The sequence below is a fragment of the Danio rerio genome, chromosome 4 (genome assembly GCF_052040795.2).
Source record: "Danio rerio strain M-AB ecotype USA chromosome 4, GRCz13ab, whole genome shotgun sequence".
Lineage (NCBI taxonomy): Eukaryota > Metazoa > Chordata > Actinopteri > Cypriniformes > Danionidae > Danio > Danio rerio.
The window spans coordinates 47,745,145-47,769,571 of NC_141024.2; the positions used below are offsets into that span (position 1 = coordinate 47,745,145).

General features: G+C 38.3%; 2 protein-coding genes, 10 non-coding genes and 1 pseudogene across 13 annotated transcripts in view; 12 read left to right on the forward strand and 1 right to left on the reverse strand.

Moving 5' to 3' along the window:
• The window catches only part of LOC137491165 (uncharacterized), a 514,718-nt gene that overhangs the window by 384,409 nt on the left and 105,882 nt on the right, over window positions 1–24,427 (forward strand). The gene's annotated exons all lie outside the window — the stretch shown is intronic.
• LOC141381647 (uncharacterized) overlaps window positions 1–24,427 on the reverse strand; it is a 751,802-nt gene that overhangs the window by 51,228 nt on the left and 676,147 nt on the right. The window lies entirely within an intron of this gene.
• On the forward strand, window positions 4,243–8,835 carry LOC101886111 (uncharacterized; annotated as a pseudogene). The gene is made up of 3 exons (XR_015483446.1): window positions 4,243–4,293; window positions 4,627–4,776; window positions 7,344–8,835. The product of XR_015483446.1 is annotated as an uncharacterized LOC101886111 (transcript).
• trnas-gcu (transfer RNA serine (anticodon GCU)) lies at window positions 14,434–14,515 on the forward strand. Its single transcript has one exon. It is a non-coding gene; the product is annotated as a tRNA-Ser (tRNA).
• Window positions 16,330–16,411, forward strand: trnas-gcu (transfer RNA serine (anticodon GCU)). The gene has a single exon. It is a non-coding gene; the product is annotated as a tRNA-Ser (tRNA).
• trnas-acu (transfer RNA serine (anticodon ACU)) lies at window positions 16,963–17,044 on the forward strand. Its single transcript has one exon. It is a non-coding gene; the product is annotated as a tRNA-Ser (tRNA).
• On the forward strand, window positions 17,602–17,683 carry trnas-gcu (transfer RNA serine (anticodon GCU)). The gene has a single exon. It is a non-coding gene; the product is annotated as a tRNA-Ser (tRNA).
• Window positions 19,282–19,363, forward strand: trnas-gcu (transfer RNA serine (anticodon GCU)). Its single transcript has one exon. It is a non-coding gene; the product is annotated as a tRNA-Ser (tRNA).
• Window positions 19,915–19,996, forward strand: trnas-acu (transfer RNA serine (anticodon ACU)). Its single transcript has one exon. It is a non-coding gene; the product is annotated as a tRNA-Ser (tRNA).
• On the forward strand, window positions 20,554–20,635 carry trnas-gcu (transfer RNA serine (anticodon GCU)). Its single transcript has one exon. It is a non-coding gene; the product is annotated as a tRNA-Ser (tRNA).
• trnas-acu (transfer RNA serine (anticodon ACU)) lies at window positions 22,234–22,315 on the forward strand. The gene has a single exon. It is a non-coding gene; the product is annotated as a tRNA-Ser (tRNA).
• Window positions 22,873–22,954, forward strand: trnas-gcu (transfer RNA serine (anticodon GCU)). Its single transcript has one exon. It is a non-coding gene; the product is annotated as a tRNA-Ser (tRNA).
• Window positions 23,921–24,002, forward strand: trnas-gcu (transfer RNA serine (anticodon GCU)). Its single transcript has one exon. It is a non-coding gene; the product is annotated as a tRNA-Ser (tRNA).

Below are 24,427 nucleotides of genomic sequence, written 5' to 3' on the forward strand. Positions count from 1 at the left end.
CACAGCATGCTGGCATCAAAGGTCCCATTTCTCATATCGAATCCCTAGTCTTCCACACTTTTGGAAACGTAAACATTCAGGATGTGCCATTAGCACAGCCTGCACTAAAAGAAGGCTGGAGATTAAGGATGGCAACACAGAGTGCAACGTCAATGTCACATTGAAAGACCTGCCATGACCCGAATTCAAACCACGGTTGCTGAGGCCACAACACAGAGTACTAACCACTATACAATCACGGCGAGCTATGGGACAGCCATTGCAGTCCTTATTTGGTATGTTCCTCCATGTGATATGGTCCTTCCTGTTCAGTGAGCACACGCTGTTGTTTTTCTTCTCCTACCAGCACAACACTTTTCCCCAGAAACACTGGAAATGCAAACAATTGATGACTGTTGCAATTTTAAAAAGGAACAGGATGTGGGTATAGCCTGCAGGACTGGAACCTGCAGGAGGAGACCCCAATGGATTTCTCGTCAATCGCCTTAACCACTCGGCCACGACTACAAGACTGCCTGTTTTCCCATGTCCTCATGCCTAGTACACGTGTTGTGCATCTAGATAAAACTTACAGCAAGCGATAGCTCAAAGGCAAAAGCTGTGGCTCCACAAAGAGTCTTGCATGCCCGAACAGGGACTTGAACCCTGGACCCTCTATTGATTCCGCTAAAGCTGGGAAACAATAGTCTGTTTTGGAAGGGGAAGAAAAAAAATATGAGAAAAAGAAGAAAATTTGAGAAATTTAGAAAGAAAGAAGTGAAATTAATTTTTCTTTTTTTTGGCATTTCTGCCCACCAGAAACTACTCAATGCATATATAACAGTACTAGTTCAAGAAATATGTCCATAAATAACACTTTGGGTAGATCACAAGGTTGAAGGTTCAATTCCCGACTGGAGCAGATATCTCTAACCAGGTTTAGTAATGGGTCGATCATGAACGAATCCTCTATCGGGTCTGAGTCACTCGTTCCTCACGGGCCAATTATATGTGTTTAGAGCTGGAAAAAGAATTGAACCGCTCATCTCTCGAGTCCTCGGGTTTGAGTCATTCTGTCACGTAAATAACAAACGACTCAAGACTTGAAAGGTGAACTAATTATGATGGCTTCTATCGGCTCAGACTGTGTACATTAGTTAAGATTATATGTGACTGCCAGTGTAACATAACCGAACCACTGACATTAGAAGACATGAAGAGTTGAGCTGAGCAAAGAGACAAAAATGCTTTCATTGACAAAAGAGCAGGTGAACATTGAATTATTATTTTCTCTTTCTTATAGTATTCTATTTATGACTTATGTGTCATGCAATCAACCTTTTGAGCTAGTTGTAGATGTTTTGGAAAAAATTCGTAAAATTTTAATAACATTTTGGCAAACTGAACCAAGTGAATGAAATGACTAGAAAAAAGACTCAAAGATCCGAGTCAGTAAAATGATCCGAACTTCCCATCACTAAACAGGTTTTTAAATGAATGCATGTAGTATGTAATAAATAATGCACTTTGCATTGCTTGAGAAAAAATACCAAATTTTTATAATCTATTTAACAAATGAAAGTAATTAGAATTTACAGTTTGTACTTGTTTTCTCTGAAATGATGCAGGCAATCAATAAAGATAAAGACCTTACTGTTTAAATATATTGCAGTTTATTACAAAATATACATCGAAACACACACAGCAAGCATATGACAGAAATAAAACAATTATAAATAAAATACAATTTTTAAATGAATTAAAACTAAAGTATAAAAGGCAGAGGATTCTTATGTAAACACAGCAAGCATATTACATAAATAAAATGACTATATATATATAAATATATCCTATTTTGAAAATAAATTAAAATGCAAATACAAAAGTAAATTAGTAAAAAACAAGCAAGTACAGTTGAAGTCAGAATTATGAGCCTCCCTTTTGATATTTTCTTCCACTTTAAAATATTTCCATAATAATGCTTAACAGAGCAAGGACATTTTCACAGTCAGATAATAATAATAATAATTATTATAAATAAATACAAACTTTCACAGTATGGCTGATTTTTTTTTCTGCTGGAGAAATTCTTATTTCTTTGATTTTGGCCAGACTAAAAGCAGTTTTAAAATTTTTAAATTAATTTTAAGGTCAGAATTATTAGCCCCTTTAAGCTATATATATATATTTTTTTCCGATAGTCTACAGAACAAACCATCATTATACAATAACTTGCCTAATAAATTACCCTTACCTGTCTAGCTAACCTAATTAACCTAGTTAAGCCTTCACATGTAACTGTAAGCTGTTTAGAAGTGTCTTGAATAACATCTAGTAAAATATTATTTCATAAATGTGTTAAAAAAAAAAAAAAACTTCTCTCTGTTAAACAGAAATTGTGGAAATAATAAACAGAGGGGCTAATAATTCTGACTTCAACTGTATGTATATGAAGAATTTGGTTGCAAAACACAATAAACGGCATTTTTTGACATTTGGATTTTAATATTGGAAATCACTGTTCAGATGTACCTTAATCTATGTGTGAATTTCTGCCATTAATAACATTTAAGAATGTACATTTTAGGCCGAGTACAACATGTATTTTTCTAAAAACCTAAAATCAACGTTTCTTTTGATATCGAATCCACGTTGATCACCGACGTTGATTCAACATCGTTTTGCTCATCGGGGTAATGTTGAAACGACGTCAGGCACTCTATTTAAATCTAACCTGAAATTGTCGCAATGGGTTACTTACCCAACGTTGAATCGATGTTGATTTTCAGTCGATCGAAACAACGTTATAGAATCCACGCATTTTCAACATATAATCAACCTAATTGGTTTGTCTATCTGACGTTGAAATGATGTTCATTTTAGGTAGATTGGAACATGATAGAATCCACAAATATTCAACATATAATTTATCCAAATGATTTAACGTTGAAATGAATGCTTAAACAACCTTTTCAACATCAAACCAACACATATTACATAATTACAGTTTTTTTAAAGGATACATATTATAATTTAATCTGTACATATGACAAAACACAACACAATCAGTCATCATTTTTTATCTATACAAATATACAGCTGTACACATTTATCAAGAGCATAAATTCATTCAACTCTTCTATACACACAGTACACTTAAACACAAAGAGAGAACATTTAAATTATAGGCAAAAATTGTGAAAACCATTTACTCAAAAAATAAAACTGTGGAATATTAAATACATTTGTCTATTTGTGTTCTATTTCAACATGTATTTTTCATTAGAGTAAAAATGCATTTGATTTCAGATGTGCATAATAACAATTTACTATTAGGGTCAAAATACAGGTTTAAATCACAATGCTTATAAGCTGTTTAAAGAACAACTTTATTGAATTAATTGAGAAAGATACAATATGCCTATCACAGAAAATAAAATGCAGATGCAACCATAGAAAAAAATATTCTCGCTGGATTAGCAGGGTCAATAAATAAATAAATTAAAAACAAATGAATTTTTAGGTGGTGTGAAACTGTCGGGAAGCCAATCCTCTACAGTGCCACCATTTACTAGAATTCCATCCCAGTTTTTCCAGAAATACAAAGTATTAGTGACCCAGAGACTTGTCTGGGAACAAGCTTGAAAGATTACTATTATTATATTTACTATTACACTATTATATTATTTTACGCAACAATCGCTCAACCGGATGTGCGTGCGAAAGGCCTATAAGTCATGACTAGGCCCACGCGAAATCTGCGCACGCAGAATTCCGCAGATTTTCCACAGAATTCCGCAGATTTTTAGCCCATCATTAATTCTGTTTATTTACCTTGAGTAAATATGTGTAAATCTAAATTTATTGAGTCTTAAAATTAATTACAGTAATATCATTGACTAATATGAAAATGTTAATCGGATTTAAGTACAATGCCGTTTGTAAAGTAATATTTTCTGTCTTTTAGTAGATATATTATATGAGAGACTTGCTTTGTTTACCAAATAAAGTGAATCTATTTGGATTTGCATTGTGAACATTAATTAACAGTAAAAAAGGTATTTTTTTTTCCCCCATATTAAGGTTTTAGTTATGATAACCCCAAAATCATTCTGCAGAAATCCGCAGATTTCTACCAAAATTTTCAGCAGAAATTGCAAAAAACATATTCATATCATGCAGATTCCATCTAGCCCTAGTCATGACTACAACAGTAAGTGGCAAAAAAGCTTAACAAAAAAGACTTTTATTTTGGCATGTCGTGTGACGTCATCAGGCAGCGCCGCTTCAGCGCTGTAATTCAACTGGAGTAAGGTTTGTTTTAAAACGTTTACAGATATAAACCGCTTTAAAGTTAAAGTTTTTAAGTTTTAGTTTTTTATATGATGTTAAATTATGTTACTACTGTTGGAAATATTATTTTAACCCTTTATAAAACGTAGTACTAATTTATTATCAGTAACAGAGGGCGTTTTTTAATAAAGTAACGTTTTAAAGAAACGTTTTACCTGATTTCTTTTTGTTAATTACTCTTAAATAAAGAAACTGTTTAAGAAGTTAACTGTTCAAGAAAAGTTATTTTGTTTCTGTTCATTGTTTTATTTATTTTAAACAGGACATTTTTATTGTTTTGTTGATTTTAAACAGGATAAAGTGTCCAAACACAGAGAAAAACTCCTGCTGAAGCGACTGATCTCCACACTGTTATAAAGATGGCGTTTATTAAAGAGGAGAGTGAAGATGTGAAGATTGAAGACACATTCAGAGTCAAACAGAAAGATCTGCAGGAACAAACAGGTTGATTTTTATTATCAGGCCCCTTTTACACTTGTGCGTTTTAGTTTTAAAACGATGTCCACACTAGCATTCCACCTAGCGTTTCTGAACAGCTCTCTGTCCACACCAAAACGCTGAAAACGCACAACACGTAACCACACACACACTCTCAGGCAAGCGCTGCAGATTATCTATCAAAATGAGAGCTGTGCTCGTCGGACTGCTCATCAAGCATCTCCCGCTGGATCTAATCTCCCTATATTTATTAAACGTGATATTTCATTCATCTTGTTGTCTATATCTAACGACATATTCCTCGACTTTGGTCATTGGAATCTATTACTTGTTCTCAGGTAACGTGTTTTGGCTGAGCGCAAAGATAAGTTAATGATTAATATAACCACATAGCCTACAATCTGTATATTGACTGATCGCTTGCCTTTATTTCCTATAATGTATAAACTTATTGTCTGTTATACTTTTGTAATGGCCATTATCGATTATTTAAACTGATATTCAGCAAATGAGAGGGTAAGTTTCGTATTTTCACTGAAATTGAAAAGAGGCAGTTTTTATAGACTCCGTTTTGTTATTAATATCCACACAGTGAAGATGAGGGTCATAAATGCAGCACAACGCCTCAACATTTCTTCTGTCTGTTAAGTTGCTAATATCAAAATGAAAATAGGCAGTTCCTTAAAACTTGTTTTCATTTTATTGTTGAGAAAGTGAAACAACGTAGCCAGGGTGATGTGAATGAAGTTATAAAGTACACTGTTCCCTTTGAAGATTTACTCGTGTCCTCGGTATAGTCTGTTTTCCATATCAAACTGAGGAGGGGGAGACTGCAGCCTTGATCAAACTTGAGAAGTCTGAACTTACAAGAAGAGAATCCAGGACGGAACTATGTATCTTCGTTTTCCCCCATCCACACTGGAAAAGCAGTGTTTTAGACTGAAAACGGCCTCTTCTTCTTCATCTTCATCTTTTATAAACAAGTCTTCATTTTTCCTTTGGTCTTAAATTAAGGTTCATGTTTTTCTACCCAATCTGGCCCAAACCCACACAATCACCATCAATCCATCTCATTGTTTTTTACCCAGACATTTAAAAAGAATATATTTTAGAGCAGTAATCACAGTACCTTAAAACCATGATATTTTTATTCAAGCTTATCATACTGTCAGAATCTTATACTGGCCCATGCCTAATGCTGCTTGATGTTGCAAAGTCATATTTTCTTATTTTTCTTTGTATGTACAGTCATGAACATGTATAGCCGTTTATTATTCCATGTCATTTCTCCAATAGGCAACTGAATTGTAAGTTTTAAATCAATAGCAAATGAGATCAGGTCACTATGAATTTTTGTATGTCGCTGTTTGTCTTTGTACTCCGTCTATTCTGAGAGCTGATGCTGAGTATTCTTAGGAATTTTCACCCTTGAAATTGTTAACCCTGGGTCAGTCTAACCCTGTATAAACATAAAAACAAAAATAATACATTTTACACTGCTCATGCTATGCCTGGGGTTATAAAATAATCCTGGGTGTTCATTAACAGATAGTTCACATTCGCAAACCCCGAGTTAACATTATTATTCGTATATTTACGTTGTCACTGTCCCCGATTGGAAAAAAAGCAGATAACCTTTTTTTTTTAAATGGCATTTCTGCATCTTGTCGGGTATAAAATGTCATCATGTAGGTCTTCAGCTAAGCCTCAGGACATGCACAAAGGAAAAAAAAAACAAAGGCAAAAGTACAAATGAATGAAAACAAGTAGCAAAGTATGTCATCTTCTCATCACTCCAGTTTACAGCAAACATGGCATTAAGCATTTGCACAAGTTCATTCATTCATTTACCTTCGGCTTAGTCCTTTTATTCATCAGGGTTCGCCACAGTGGAATGAACCACCAACTTATCAAGCATATGTTTTAAACAGCGGATACCTGTCCAGCTGCAAACCAGTACCGGGAAACATTTGCATTAGTTATATACAATAATGCAAACTCACTAATATAAGCTGAATTATGTGCACTTGCTATGAACATGCAGGATTTGTCTTAATCAGGTTTTCCAGGAAAGAGATGCACATGAGGAAACACAACATGAGTAATCTCGAGTGCATTTGATCATTTGCATTTACAGCCACAGGCACAAAAAGAGCTTGGTTTTCCTCTGACCTCCAAAATGAAATATTCTGCAAGGTATATGATCTGATTTTGAGCTGAAACCTCAGACACATTCTGGAAACACTAAAGACTTACTTTACATCTTGTAAAAAAGGTTTATAACAGGAACTCTTTAAAGGTATTTCTGACACAGAAATGAAAATAGCCTCACCATTTACTTTCCATTGTGCGGTTTTAAACCTTGATGAGTTTCTTAATTCTGTTGAACACAAAATAAGATATTGTGATAAAAACGCTGGCTTACTTTGTGTTCCAGAAGAAAGGAAATGTTTAAAACCACATGATGGAGAGTAAATGATAAGCTCATTTTAGTATTTAGGGTAAACATTGATTTCATGCTTGCCAATTTAAGCCTTCAGACTAAAGTTAACTTTTTTTGTTCTTTTTTTAAGACCTGATGGTGCTGAACAAAGAGACACATCAATGGAATGAATTGGAAGAGAAACAACAAGAAATAACGACTGATGAAAAACCCACACTGACTAAAAAGACTTCATCATGCGGAAGACCTCTGAAATCCAAGTATAGGTGTAATTACAGCTGTAAACAGAGTAGAAAGAGTTTCTGTCAAAAGCCAAACCTTGATGTTCACACTAGGGAGAAACCTTACACCTGCAAACAGTGTGGAAAAAGCTTCTATAATACAGGAAACTTAACAGTGCACATGAGAATTCACACTGGAGAGAGGCCGTACACATGCCAACAGTGTGGGAAAAGCTTCTATTCTACAGGAAACTTGGCAGTGCACATGAGAATTCATACTGGGGAGAGGCTCTACTCTTGTCCTCAGTGTGGAAAGAGTTGTAAGCAAAATGGCAATCTTGAAGTCCACATGAGAACACACACTGGAGAGAGAAGCTTTATCTGCACACAGTGTGGGAAAGGTTTTTCTCAAAAACAAAACCTTACCATCCACATGAGGATTCACACTGGAGAGAAACCTTACACATGCACAGAGTGTGGTAAAAGTTTCCCACATATAGGCTCACTCAAACACCACATGATAAGTCACACCGGACAGAAGCCGTTTGCATGTGCTCATTGTGGAAAGAGCTTCACAACCAAAGCTAGCCTCATGAATCACATGAATGGTCACACTGGAACCACAGTGTTCACATGTGATCAGTGTGGAAAGAGTCTCACATGCAAAGACTCCATCAAGCAACACATGAAGACTCACTTAGGAGAGCGTTTTCGATGCAGTGAGTGTGGAAAGGTCTTAAAACATAAAAGAAGCCTCGTCAATCACATGAAGCTTCACAATGGAGAGCAAAAAATGAGGCCTTGTCCAGCAGAGCTTAAGGCTCTCACCCAGTAAAGCATGGAATAGCATCTCGGGACAAGTGTGAACTCTTGAATAGATCTCAAGTTACAGCAATGAAACCCTTTGAACTTGAAGATTTTAACTCAATAACTGAAGAGGGGTGAAGATGTACCAGGTTGTGAGAGTTTCTACTTCTTTGCAAGAAAGCAAAATAACTCTGTATGTGTTTCAAGTTATTATGAACTGAGAACCAATTTTGTGCACATTGCACACTGCAATCAAATGGTCGGCTCTGAAAGGAGAATTTAAAAGATTAGAGAGGAGAAAATGTTTGGGGAGATTGTGTTTTTGATCATTCACATTGTTTGATTTTCACTCCCTTGAACAAACACAGATTTGCCCCCAATTTTGGGCTTTTGTCTGCAGTTTCACAAAACTTGCTGGTGAATGAAAGTCCACCTAAACTCGGCTGGTGTGAACTTGCAATGACAGTGAGAGACTGATGCAGACTCCATAAAGCCCTGATCAGACTACACAATGCCATTTGCCAATTACAACAGATGATATATATATATACTAACCAGCAATGATAGGTGAGCAAAATAAAAATTGAAATAGAATACTTTTATTTGACCTTTCATGAGTCTAATAATCTCAAAATCACACTTTAAAAGAAGGTCCAAAAACCTGCATTTACAAATGAAGAATGTTTTGCAAAGCATAAAAGGTTGTTAACCAGGTAATGCTGTGTACGATTTGTTTTAGTTACACCAAATTTAACTTGTTTATTGTAAAAAGGGTTTACATGGATATTGACATGAGACATTCTGTATTATGTATTATGAGTCATGAGTAGGGCCAGACAGAATCTGTCGACGTTTTTTGCTATTTCTGCAAAGAATTTTGATAAAAATCTGTTAATTTCTGCCGAAATATTTTGGGAGTATCATAACTAAAACTTAAATATGTGAAACAAAGAATAATATCTTTTAAACTTTTATTTAATGTTTAAAATGCAAATCCAATTAGATGTACTTCATCTGGTAAACAAAGCAAGTCTCTCGTATAATATTTCTACTAAAAGACAGAAAATATTACGGTACAAAGTGCATTGTAGATAAATCAGATGAACATTTTCATATTAGTCAATAATATTACTGTTATTAATTTAAAAAGTGAATAAATATATATTTACACACATTTACTCAAGTAAATTAAATAGAATTATTGATGGGCTAAAAATCTGCAGAAAATCTGTGGAATTCTGCGCGTATATGCAGTTGTAGAAAACATGCTAAGTGTTTTTAATAACTTTCACAAAATTGGCAAGTTTTCCTCAGTATCAAATTTTAATCTCAGGAATTCTTTTGATGGATACACATTATTAATCATTTTAACTGAAGTTCTTTAATTTTGGGGAGAATTAAAAAAGAAATTAAATTCTTTTAAAATAAACGAGGTCTGAGCTGATTAGGATGAAGCCTTTAAATAAGAATATTCATTTAAAGCTTATAATTACATTTTGTATCTCTAAAAATAAAGATGGAAGAGCGAACATTACAGAATAGTGTGAAAGAAAACCTCTGATCAATACTGTGATGTTTTTAGGAATAACATTAAAAATTGTGTAAAACTCTTTAGGGTGACAAGCAAAACCCTGTTTAAAGAATGGGTTGAATTATTTTAATTTAGCAAAAAGATTGTCATTTAAAATGAAAAAAGTCAAATGTGATTATAATCTATTTGAACGAGTTTTCATTTAATTTTGATGAGATGACGAGGAATCTGAACCAGCACCAAAGCCACTTCCTCCACCTGCTCCATCAATAGAATATCCTCCTGTTACCTCAGATGCCACTGAACTTTTACTATAGTTCCCACTATGATTTGGCCACAACCAGCACCAGCAGTACCACCAGCTCAACCCGCAACATGTACAGAGAAGCTGAAGCACTGGGAGCCACTGAACAATGTACCACATGTCCCCTCAAGCTACTTAATACAGTGATCTTTTTTTTTTTTTTTTTAGCTCTGCACAGTTGCCAGACATTCAGAATCGCTCCCCAGCAAACATCAGAAACAGGTGAGTTCAACAAAGGCTTCCACCCATGTGAAAAAAAAAAAAAATGTTGCACAACAAATAGTAGTAGTAACTATAGTATACAGCCACAGTAAAAAGTTTGGAATATTTTATAATAAGCTTATTCTGCTCACTAAAATGTTATTGCATTTTTAAATAACTGTTATTTTATTAAATGTTTAAAATATAATTTATTCACGTTTAAGCCTGAATTGTACGCATGATTAGTCTTAAGCGTGATGATTATGGAGGACCAAGAGTCTGAGGTTGCCACAGCGGGATGAACCGCCAACTTATCCAGCAAGTTTTTACACAGCAGATGCCCTTCCAGCCGCAACCCATCTCTGGAAAACACACACACACACACACACATGCTCTCTCTCTTTCACACACGCACGCATGCTCTCTCTCTTTCACACATGCACACACACTCACACACAGACACGCACGCATGTCACACACACACACATGCACATAAACTCTCTCACACACACTCTCTTTCTCACACAAACATGCACGTGCACACACACACACTCTTATGCTTATGGTTATTATTGTTCTGTATTTTAATGTACAAATGATCTATAGAAATGTCATTGAGCTACAGTGTATAGAATTAAAAGTCAGGGAGTAGTCAGTTATTTATATATGCATTATTTATCTAACAATTGTCAACAGAACAGTAATGAATATAGAGTAGAAAATGTAAAAATAATAAATTAGTTATTAATAATACAGTATTAACAATATAAATAAACAATGTAAATAAAATGTTAAATACAAACAGAAACCGACACAAAGGGCACTTAAAAGTCAAGGACCAGTCATTTATAAATGCAATATTTATTTAACAATGGTCAACAAAACAGTAATGAACATGGAATAAAAAAATCTAAAAAATTAAATAAGTTAAATATTAACAGAAAAAAATACAAAAATTAACAAATTAAATAAAATGTTGAATAAATTTAGAAACCAACAACAAGTGAATTAGAATAAATTGAACTATTATGGTGCACCGTTGTGGAGGATAGTAGCATCTGTGTGCAAGTCCAATATAAACTAAGGATAGCTGATGTTGTGCTGCATCTTCTTTTGTTTAAAAGTAACTGTGTAGTTACAAATACAGGGAAAATCTGTTTGCTAATTATACATACATGAACACATTAGTGCATTGAATGACTACGTTTTTGTGAGCTAAACTAGGTTTTTGGGAACTAAGCATTGTATCAGTTGATAAAATATGGTTATTTTCTGTAAATTAAAACAGTTATATAAAACTTCCGTATTTTTACAGAAAATTCCTGGCAACCACTGCCGGTATTTTTCAGTAAATTTAAAGGATTTTTTTAGCAGTGTAAATAAGTTAAAGTTAATTATAAATGTTGTGTTGATTGAACTAAACAACATTACCTTACCTTTATGTAACTTACTTAAGTTCACTCAAATGAATATTCTTTCTTTAAGGTAACTTAACTTGGTTACGTGGAACCTGTAACATAAAAAAGTTAATTAAAGCCAACATATCATTTTTTTGAGTGCAAGGTCCTCTGTCCACGAGACTGCAATGGGCATTTCTCAATCTGAAAAAAATCATGAAAAATAGAATAAATAATTTTAACTCAATGACTCCTTTAATAAAGCATAAAATAGCTCTGTAAATTAATTTAACACTGTTTCTAGAATGTGTGTAATATTTATCTAATATGTAATTGTACAGTTTGTATCTCCAAAAACGAAAAGAAAAAGATAGAGGTAAAGTTGGTTTTATATTCGCACATTTGCTCATTTAGAAGTCTCTATATTGTTCACCATAAACTTTGAATATTCGTTTGAAATTAGCATGCAAGTATGATTTGAGAACAATATCAACAATTATCTAATTCACTGTGAACAATGCTGTACTTTGATAATCATTAATCAATGTCTGCTAATATGATTTTCCTATTTAGAATTTGCAAAAAAAAAAATTCTGAAATGATATTATTGAGGAGAATGTCTGAATATCCAAATATAAAACCAACTTTACCTCTATAAGAAAAAAAATAAGAGGAACTGGACAGGAACATTCCAGGCCTTAAAACCACATGCTGTATTGTACATTCATAATCCATTCCCCCACCTTTTAAAATCTCTCTCATAAATGGTCAAACTATAGTTAATTATTCGACGTAAATCTCAAAATACATGCATTTTAAAACACATTATTATTTAAAAACAAGTATGACATGTTTTACATAGATACTGTACTGAATGTACTGAAGCCTAACAAGTTAAGCAAATTTCAACAAACATTATATCATGTAAACGAAATACACACCCTTTGATAAATCTCAAGCCACTTATTTATTGAGGAGCTGGCCTGTTCCTGTTGCCCTCATCTGATGGCCAAACTCCTGTGCTGGCAAACTTTTTCAGATGTGAAATCCAGTCAGCGTCTGACATGGCTTTGTGGAATTTTTCAGACATTTTTTCTCCTATAAATTAAACGGTTTTAGATTAAAGTATCCAAATTTGAATTACAACACACTAAAACATTAATACGTGCAATTATGTAGATTTTCTTATCTTTTTTAAGAAATCACTATCAGAAAAAAAATCCTGAACTTTAAACAAAACGATGCTGTGCTCTGTCGAATGATGCTGTTTGTCGAAAATCACTGAAGGTCAAGGAACTTTTTTGACCTCTGACCCGCCTCCAGATGACCCTGTTATTCCTTCGTGTACCTTCGGCTCAGTTCGTAAAATTGATTGACATCTGACTAACCTGTTTGACTGCACACATAGCGGTGAATCTTAGAACGGTTCCTTCCCCAGCTTTAACATTGCCATGACTCTGATTGGTCAAATGTTGAAAATGTTGAGAATTATGGTCCGCGATTGGCTGCAAATGTTGAGATGCTGCAACTTGATTGGCTACAATGTTGGACCGAATCGCTCCGATTGGCCCTCATCTTCAACATTTGTGAAATATTGATGGACAATCCTTCAGCAGCTGGCATTGCTAATCCATTGTGCTCTTTAAATCCTATCCTCGTCGCTAATATGTCCTGGCATTCGAGAGAGCTTGGTGCTTCTGTGGAACTTGTTTTACTCTCACTCTCTTAGCATTTTGAAGGATGTTGTTGCAAAATTTTATTACGAAGTGGCCAAGTCCATCGAATCCCATCCTTGTCGTTTCAAATGCTTTGGCGTTTGAAAGAGGCCGGTGCTTTTGTGAAAGGTGTTTTACTCGCACGCTCTTATCGTTTTAAAGAATGTTATTGTAAAAATTCATGTCATCTTTACCGAAAAGAGCTGCAAATACATACAGAAATGCTATAGTCCAGCCCCCATCAGGAAAGGGAGTATATACATGACGAGGTGGCCGAGTCCATCGAATCCCATTTTTGTCGTTCATATGGCAAAACTGAAAGTCATCTTATCGAAAATAGTTGCACAAACATACATTTACAAATATGTGCCACAGTCTGGCCTCCACCAGAGAAAAAGGTGTATACGAGACGAGTTGGCGAGTGGTTAAGGCGATTGACTGCTAGTCCATTGTGCTTTGCACACGTGTGTCTGAATCCCATACTCATTGCTAACATGTTCTGGCATTCGATAGAATGGTGTTTCTGTAGAAGTTGTTTTACTATCACTCTCTTAGCGGTTTGAAGGATGTTGTTGCAAAATTTAATATCATCTTTATAAAAAAAGAGCTGCAAATACAAACATATATGCCATAGTCCTGCCCCCATCATGAAAGTGAGTACATACATGACGAAGAGGAAGAGTCCATCGAATCCCATCCTTGTCGTTCGAATGCTCTGGTGTTCGAAAGAGGCCGGTGCTTCCGTGGAAGGTGTTTTACTCGCACGCTCTTATCGTTTTGAAGGATGTTGTTGCAAAATTTAACGTCATCTTTACCGAAAATAGCAGCAAATACATACAGAAATGCCATAGTCCAGCCCCCAACAGGCAAGTGAGTACATACATGACGGGGTGGCCGAGTCCATCGAATCCCATTTTTGTCGTTCATTTGCTCTGTCGTTCATACGGCAAAACTGAAAGTCATCTTACCGAAAATAGTTGCAGAAACATACATTTACAATTATGTGCCACAGTCCGCCTCCAACAGAGAAGAGGGAAAATACATGACGAGGTGGCCGAGTGGTTAAGGCGATGGACTGCTAATCCATTGTGCTCTGCACGCGTGGGTTTGAATCCCATCCTCGTCGCTCATATTTTATGGCATTCAAGAGATCATGGTCTTTCTGTAGAAGTTCTCTCACTCTTTTAGCGTTTTGAAGGATGTTGTTGCAAAATTTTATGTCAACTTTATCGAAAATAGCTGCAAATACAAACATATATGCCATAGTCCAGCCCCCATCATGAAAGTGAGTACATACATGACGAGGTGGAAGAGTCCATCGAATCCCATCCTTGTCGTTCAAAAGCTCTGGCGTTAGAAAGAGGCCGGTGCTTCCGTGGAAGGTGTTTTACTCGCACGCTCTTATCGTTTTGAAGGATGTTGTTGCAAAATTTAACATCATCCTTACCGAAAATAGCAGCAAATACATACAGAAATGCCATAGTCCAGCCCCCAACAGGAAAGTGAGTACATACATGACAGGGTGGCCGAGTCCATCGAATCCCATTTTTGTCGTTCATTTGCTCTCTCGTTCATACGGCAAAACTGAAAGTCTTCTTACCGAAAATAGTTGCAGAAACTTACATATACCAATATGTGGTACAGTCCGGCCTCCACCAGAGAAAAAGCAAAATGCATGACGAGGTGGCCGAGTGTCTAAGGCGATGGACTGCTAATCCATTGTGCTTTGCACACGTGGGTTCGATTCCCATCCTTGTCGCCGATATGTTCTGGAATTCGAGAGATCATGGTGTTTTTGTAGAAGTTCTTTTACTCTCACTCTTTTAGTGATTTGAAGGATGTTGTTGCAAAATTTTATGTCATCTTTATCGAAAATAGCTGCAAATACAAACATATATGCCATAGTCCAGCCCCCATCATGAAAGTGAGTACATACATGACGAGATGGAAGAGTCCATCGAATCCCATCCTTGTCGTTCAAATGCTCTGGCGTTCGAAAGAGGCCGGTTCTTCCGTGGAAGGTGTTTTACTCGCACGCTCTTATTGTTTTGAAGGATGTTTTTGCAAAATTTAACGTCATCTTTACCGAAAATAGCAGCAAATACATACAGAAATGCCGTAGTCCAGCCCCCAACAGGAAAGTGAGTACATACATGACGGGGTGGCTGAGTCCATCAAATCCCATTTTTGTCGTTCATTTGTTCTCTCGTTCATACGGCAAAACTGAAAGTCTTCTTACCGAAAATAGTTGCAGAAACATACATATACAAATATGTGCCACAGTCCGGCCTCCACCAGAGAAAAAGGAAGATACATGACGAGGTGGCCGAGTGGTTAAGGCGATGGACCGCTAATCCATTGTGCTTTGCACGCGTGGGTTGGAATCTCATCCTCGTCGCTCATATGTTCTGGCATTCGAGAGATCATTGTGTTTCTGTAGAAGTTCTCTCACTTTTTTAGCGTTTTGAAGGATGTTGTTGCAATATTTTATATCAACTTTATCGAAAATAGCTGCAAATACAAACATATATGCCATAGTCCAGCCCCCATCATGAAAGTGAGTACATACATGACGAGTCCATCGAATCCCATCCTTGTCATTCAAATGCTCTGGCGTTTGAAAGAGGCCGGTGCTTCCGTGGAAGGTGTTTTACTCGCACGCTCTTATCGTTATGAAGGATGTTGTTGCAAAATTTAACGTCATCTTTACCGAAAATAGCAGCAAATACATACAGAAATGCCGTAGTCCAGCCCCCAACAGGCAAGTGAGTACATACATGACGGGGTGGCCGAGTCCATCGAATCCCATTTTTGTCGTTCATTTGCTCTCTCGTTCATACGGCAAAACTGAAAGTCTTCTTATCGAAAATAGTTGCAGAAACATACATATACAAATATGTGGTACAGTCTGGCCTCAACCAGAGAAGAAGGAAAATACATGACGAGGTGGCAGAGTGGTTAAGGCGATGGACTGCTAATCCGTTGTGCTCTGCACGCATGGGTTCGAATCCCATCCTCGTCGCTCATATTTTATGGCATTCAAGAGATCATGGTCTTTCTGTAGAAGTTCTCTCACTCTTTTAGCATTTTGAAGGATGTTGTTGCAAAATTTTATGTCAACTTTATCGAAAATAGCTGCAAATACAAACATATATGCCATAGTCCAGCCCCCATCATGAAAGTGAGTACATACATGACGAGGTGAAAGAGTCCATCAAATCCCATCCTTGTCGTTCAAATTCTCTGGCGTTTAAAAGAGGGCAGTGCTTCCGTGGAAGGTGTTTTACTCGCACGCTCTTATCGTTTTGAAGGATGTTGTTGCAAAATTTAACATCATCTTTACCGAAAATAGCAGCAAATACATACAGAAATGCCATAGTCCAGCCCCCAACAGGAAAGTGAGTACATAAATGACGGGGTGGCCGAGTCCATCGAATTCCATTTTTGTCGTTCATTTGCTCTGTCGATCATACGGCAAAACTAAAAGTCATCTGACCGAAAATAGTTGCAGAAACATACATTTACAATTATGTGCCACAGTCCGGCCTCCACCAGAGAAGAAGGAAAATACGTGACGAGGTGGCCGAGTGGTTAAGGCGATGGACTACTAATCCATTGTGCTCTGCACGTGAGGGTTCGAATCCCATCCTCCTCGCTCATATGTTCTGGCATTTGAGAGATCATTGTGTTTCTGTAGAAGTACTTTTACTCTCACTCTTTTAGCGTTTTGAAGGATGTTGTTGCAAAATTTAACGTCATCTTTATCGAAAATAGCTGCAAATAGAAACATATATGCCATAGTCCAGCCCCCATCATGAAAGTGAGTACATACATGACGAGGTGGAAGGGTCCATCGAATCCCATCCTTGTTGTTCAAATACTCTGGCATTCGAAAGAGGCCGGTGCTTCCGTGGAAGGTGTTTTACTCTCACGCTCTTATCGTTTTGAAGAATGTTGTTGCAAAATTTTACGTCATCTTTACTGAAAATAGCAGCAAATACATACAAAAATGCCGTAGTCCAGCCCCCAACAGGTAAGTGAGTACATACATGACGGGGTGGCCGAGTCCATCGAATCCCATTTTTGTCGTTCATTTGTTCTCTCGTTCATACGGCAAAACTGAAAGTCTTCTTACCGAAAATAGTTGCAGAAACATACATATACCAATATGTGGTACAGTCCGGCCTCCACCAGAGAAAAAGGAAGATACATGACGAGGTGGCCGAGTGGTTAAGGTGATGGACTGCTAATCCATTGTGCTTTGCATGCGTGGGTTCGAATCCCATCCTCGTCGCTCATATGTTCCGGCATTCGAGAGATCATGGTGTTTCCGTAGAACTTCTCTCACACTTTAAGCGTTTTGAAGGATGTTGTTGCAAAATTTTATGTCAACTTTATCGAAAGTAGCTGCAAATACAAACATATATGCCATAGTCCAGCCCCCATCATGAAAGTGAGTACATACATGACGAGGTGGAAGAGTCCATCGAATCCCATCCTTGTCGTTCAAATGCTCTGGCGTTCGAAAGAGGCCGGTGCTTCCGTGGAAGGTGTTTTACTCGCACGCTCTTATCGTTTTGAAGGATGTTGTTGCAAAATTTAACGTCATCTTTACCGAAAATAGCAGCAAATACATACAGAAATGCCGTAGTCCAGCCCCCAACAGGAAAGTGAGTACATACATGACGGGGTGGCCGAGTCCATCGAATCCCATTTTTGTCGTTCATTTGCTCTCTCGTTCATACGGCAAAACTGAAAGTCATCTTACCGACAATAGTTGCAGAAACATACATATACAAATATGTGGTACAGTCCGGCCTCCACCAGAGAAAAAGAAAAATATGTGACGTGGTGGCCGAGTGGTTAAGGCGATGGACAGCTAATCCACTGTGCTTTGCACGCGTGGGTTGGAATCTCATCCTCGTCGCTCATATGTTCTGGCATTCGAGAGATCATAGTGTTTCGCAGAAGTTCTCTCACTCTTTTAGCGTTTTTAAGGATGTTGTTACAATTTTTTATTTCAACTTTATCGAAAATAGCTGCAAATACAAACATATATTCCATAGTCCAGCCCCCATCATGAAAGTGAGTACATACATGACGAGGTGAAAGAGTCCATCAAATCCCATCCTTGTCGATCAAATTCTCTGGCGTTCGAAAGAGGCCGGTGCTTCCATGGAAGGTGTTTTACTCGCACGCTCTTATCGTTTTGAAGGATGTTGTTGCAAAATTTAACGTCATCTTTACCGAAAATAGCAGCAAATACATACAGAAATGCCGTAGTCCAGCCCCCAACAGGAAAGTGAGTACATACATGACGGGGTGGCCGAGTCCATGGAATCCCGTTTTTGTCGTTCATTTGCTCTCTCGTTCATACGGCAAAACTGAAAGTCTTCTTACCGAAAATAGTTGCAGAAACATACATATACAAATATGTGGTACAGTCCGGCCTCCACCAGAGAAAAAGAAAAATATGTGACGTGGTGGCCGAGTGGTTAAGGCGATGGACTGCTAATCCACTGTGCTTTGCACGCGTGGGTTGGAATCTCATCCTCGTCGCTCATATGTTCTGGCATTCGAGAGATCATAGTGTTTCGCAGAAGTTCTCTCACTCTTTTAGTGATTTGAAGGATGTTGTTGCAAAATTTAACGTCATCTTTACCGAAAATAGCAGCAAATACATACAGAAATGCCGTAGTCCAGCCCCCAACAGGAAAGTGAGTACATACATGACGGGGTGGCCGAGTCCATCAAATCCCATTTTTGTCGTTCATTTGTTCTCTTGTTCATACGGCAAAACTGAAAGTCTTCGTAACAAAAATAGTTGCAGAAACATACATATACAAATATGTGCCACAGTCCGGCCTCCACCAGAGAAAAAGGAAGATACATGACGAGGTGGCCGAGTGGTTAAGGCGATGGACTGCTAATCCATTGTGCTCTGCACGCGTGGGTTCGAATCCCATCCTCGTCGCTCATATGTTCTGGCATTCGAGAGATCATTGTGTTTCTATAGAAGTTCTCTCACTCTTTTAGCGTTTTGAAGGATGTTGTTGCAAAATTTTATGTCAACTTTATCGAAAATAGCTGCAAATACAAACATATATGCCATAGTCCAGCCCCCATCATGAAAGTGAGTACATACATGACGAGGTGGAAGAGTCCATCGAATCCCATCCTTGTCGTTCAAATTCTCTGGCGTTTAAAAGAGGGCAGTGCTTCCGTGGAAGGTGTTTTACTCGCACGCTCTTATCGTTTTGAAGGATGTTGTTGCAAAATTTAACATCATCTTTACCGAAAATAGCAGCAAATACATACAGAAATGCCATAGTCCAGCCCCCAACAGGAAAGTGAGTACATAAATGACGGGGTGGCCGAGTCCATCGAATTCCATTTTTGTCGTTCATTTGCTCTGTCGATCATACGGCAAAACTAAAAGTCATCTGACCGAAAATAGTTGCAGAAACATACATTTACAATTATGTGCCACAGTCCGGCCTCCACCAGAGAAGAAGGAAAATACGTGACGAGGTGGCCGAGTGGTTAAGGCGATGGACTACTAATCCATTGTGCTCTGCACGTGAGGGTTCGAATCCCATCCTCCTCGCTCATATGTTCTGGCATTTGAGAGATCATTGTGTTTCTGTAGAAGTACTTTTACTCTCACTCTTTTAGCGTTTTGAAGGATGTTGTTGCAAAATTTAACGTCATCTTTATCGAAAATAGCTGCAAATAGAAACATATATGCCATAGTCCAGCCCCCATCATGAAAGTGAGTACATACATGACGAGGTGGAAGGGTCCATCGAATCCCATCCTTGTTGTTCAAATACTCTGGCATTCGAAAGAGGCCGGTGCTTCCGTGGAAGGTGTTTTACTCTCACGCTCTTATCGTTTTGAAGAATGTTGTTGCAAAATTTTACGTCATCTTTACTGAAAATAGCAGCAAATACATACAAAAATGCCGTAGTCCAGCCCCCAACAGGTAAGTGAGTACATACATGACGGGGTGGCCGAGTCCATCGAATCCCATTTTTGTCGTTCATTTGTTCTCTCGTTCATACGGCAAAACTGAAAGTCTTCTTACCGAAAATAGTTGCAGAAACATACATATACCAATATGTGGTACAGTCCGGCCTCCACCAGAGAAAAAGGAAGATACATGACGAGGTGGCCGAGTGGTTAAGGTGATGGACTGCTAATCCATTGTGCTTTGCATGCGTGGGTTCGAATCCCATCCTCGTCGCTCATATGTTCCGGCATTCGAGAGATCATGGTGTTTCCGTAGAACTTCTCTCACACTTTAAGCGTTTTGAAGGATGTTGTTGCAAAATTTTATGTCAACTTTATCGAAAGTAGCTGCAAATACAAACATATATGCCATAGTCCAGCCCCCATCATGAAAGTGAGTACATACATGACGAGGTGGAAGAGTCCATCGAATCCCATCCTTGTCGTTCAAATGCTCTGGCGTTCGAAAGAGGCCGGTGCTTCCGTGGAAGGTGTTTTACTCGCACGCTCTTATCGTTTTGAAGGATGTTGTTGCAAAATTTAACGTCATCTTTACCGAAAATAGCAGCAAATACATACAGAAATGCCGTAGTCCAGCCCCCAACAGGAAAGTGAGTACATACATGACGGGGTGGCCGAGTCCATCGAATCCCATTTTTGTCGTTCATTTGCTCTCTCGTTCATACGGCAAAACTGAAAGTCATCTTACCGACAATAGTTGCAGAAACATACATATACAAATATGTGGTACAGTCCGGCCTCCACCAGAGAAAAAGAAAAATATGTGACGTGGTGGCCGAGTGGTTAAGGCGATGGACAGCTAATCCACTGTGCTTTGCACGCGTGGGTTGGAATCTCATCCTCGTCGCTCATATGTTCTGGCATTCGAGAGATCATAGTGTTTCGCAGAAGTTCTCTCACTCTTTTAGCGTTTTTAAGGATGTTGTTACAATTTTTTATTTCAACTTTATCGAAAATAGCTGCAAATACAAACATATATTCCATAGTCCAGCCCCCATCATGAAAGTGAGTACATACATGACGAGGTGAAAGAGTCCATCAAATCCCATCCTTGTCGATCAAATTCTCTGGCGTTCGAAAGAGGCCGGTGCTTCCATGGAAGGTGTTTTACTCGCACGCTCTTATCGTTTTGAAGGATGTTGTTGCAAAATTTAACGTCATCTTTACCGAAAATAGCAGCAAATACATACAGAAATGCCGTAGTCCAGCCCCCAACAGGAAAGTGAGTACATACATGACGGGGTGGCCGAGTCCATGGAATCCCGTTTTTGTCGTTCATTTGCTCTCTCGTTCATACGGCAAAACTGAAAGTCTTCTTACCGAAAATAGTTGCAGAAACATACATATACAAATATGTGGTACAGTCCGGCCTCCACCAGAGAAAAAGAAAAATATGTGACGTGGTGGCCGAGTGGTTAAGGCGATGGACTGCTAATCCACTGTGCTTTGCACGCGTGGGTTGGAATCTCATCCTCGTCGCTCATATGTTCTGGCATTCGAGAGATCATAGTGTTTCGCAGAAGTTCTCTCACTCTTTTAGTGATTTGAAGGATGTTGTTGCAAAATTTAACGTCATCTTTACCGAAAATAGCAGCAAATACATACAGAAATGCCGTAGTCCAGCCCCCAACAGGAAAGTGAGTACATACATGACGGGGTGGCCGAGTCCATCAAATTCCATTTTTGTCGTTCATTTGCTCTGTCGATCATACGGCAAAACTAAAAGTCATCTGACCGAAAATAGTTGCAGAAACATACATTTACAATTATGTGCCACAGTCCGGCCTCCACCAGAGAAGAAGGAAAATACGTGACGAGGTGGCCGAGTGGTTAAGGCGATGGACTACTAATCCATTGTGCTCTGCACGTGAGGGTTCGAATCCCATCCTCCTCGCTCATATGTTCTGGCATTTGAGAGATCATTGTGTTTCTGTAGAAGTACTTTTACTCTCACTCTTTTAGCGTTTTGAAGGATGTTGTTGCAAAATTTAACGTCATCTTTATCGAAAATAGCTGCAAATAGAAACATATATGCCATAGTCCAGCCCCCATCATGAAAGTGAGTACATACATGACGAGGTGGAAGGGTCCATCGAATCCCATCCTTGTTGTTCAAATACTCTGGCATTCGAAAGAGGCCGGTGCTTCCGTGGAAGGTGTTTTACTCTCACGCTCTTATCGTTTTGAAGAATGTTGTTGCAAAATTTTACGTCATCTTTACTGAAAATAGCAGCAAATACATACAAAAATGCCGTAGTCCAGCCCCCAACAGGTAAGTGAGTACATACATGACGGGGTGGCCGAGTCCATCGAATCCCATTTTTGTCGTTCATTTGTTCTCTCGTTCATACGGCAAAACTGAAAGTCTTCTTACCGAAAATAGTTGCAGAAACATACATATACCAATATGTGGTACAGTCCGGCCTCCACCAGAGAAAAAGGAAGATACATGACGAGGTGGCCGAGTGGTTAAGGTGATGGACTGCTAATCCATTGTGCTTTGCATGCGTGGGTTCGAATCCCATCCTCGTCGCTCATATGTTCCGGCATTCGAGAGATCATGGTGTTTCCGTAGAACTTCTCTCACACTTTAAGCGTTTTGAAGGATGTTGTTGCAAAATTTTATGTCAACTTTATCGAAAGTAGCTGCAAATACAAACATATATGCCATAGTCCAGCCCCCATCATGAAAGTGAGTACATACATGACGAGGTGGAAGAGTCCATCGAATCCCATCCTTGTCGTTCAAATGCTCTGGCGTTCGAAAGAGGCCGGTGCTTCCGTGGAAGGTGTTTTACTCGCATGCTCTTATCGTTTTGAAGGATGTTGTTGCAAAATTTAACGTCATCTTTACCGAAAATAGCAGCAAATACATACAGAAATGCCGTAGTCCAGCCCCCAACAGGAAAGTGAGTACATACATGACGGGGTGGCCGAGTCCATCGAATCCCATTTTTGTCGTTCATTTGCTCTCTCGTTCATACGGCAAAACTGAAAGTCATCTTACCGACAATAGTTGCAGAAACATACATATACAAATATGTGGTACAGTCCGGCCTCCACCAGAGAAAAAGAAAAATATGTGACGTGGTGGCCGAGTGGTTAAGGCGATGGACAGCTAATCCACTGTGCTTTGCACGCGTGGGTTGGAATCTCATCCTCGTCGCTCATATGTTCTGGCATTCGAGAGATCATAGTGTTTCGCAGAAGTTCTCTCACTCTTTTAGTGATTTGAAGGATGTTGTTGCAAAATTTAACGTCATCTTTACCGAAAATAGCTGCAAATACAAACAGAAATGCCGTAGTCCAGCCCCCAACAGGAAAGTGAGTACATACATGACGGGGTGGCCGAGTCCATCAAATCCCATTTTTGTCGTTCATTTGTTCTCTTGTTCATACGGCAAAACTGAAAGTCTTCGTACCGAAAATAGTTGCAGAAACATACATATACAAATATGTGCCACAGTCCGGCCTCCACCAGAGAAAAAGGAAGATACATGACGAGGTGGCCGAGTGGTTAAGGCGATGGACTGCTAATCCATTGTGCTCTGCACGCGTGGGTTCGAATCCCATCCTCGTCGCTCATATGTTCTGGCATTCGAGAGATCATTGTGTTTCTATAGAAGTTCTCTCACTTTTTTAGCGTTTTGAAGGATGTTGTTGCAAAATTTTATGTCAACTTTATCGAAAATAGCTGCAAATACAAACATATATGCCATAGTCCAGCCCCCATCATGAAAGTGAGTACATACATGACGAGGTGGAAGAGTCCATCGAATCCCATCCTTGTCGTTCAAATGCTCTGGCGTTTGAAAGAGGCCGGTGCTTCAGTGGAAGGTGTTTTACTCGCACGCTCTTATCGTTTTGAAGGATGTTGTTGCAAAATTTAACGTCATCTTTACCAAAAATAGCAGCAAAAATATACAGAAATGCCATAGTCCAGCCCCTAACAGGGAAGTGAGTACATACATGACGGGGTGGCCGAGTCCATCGAATCCCATTTTTG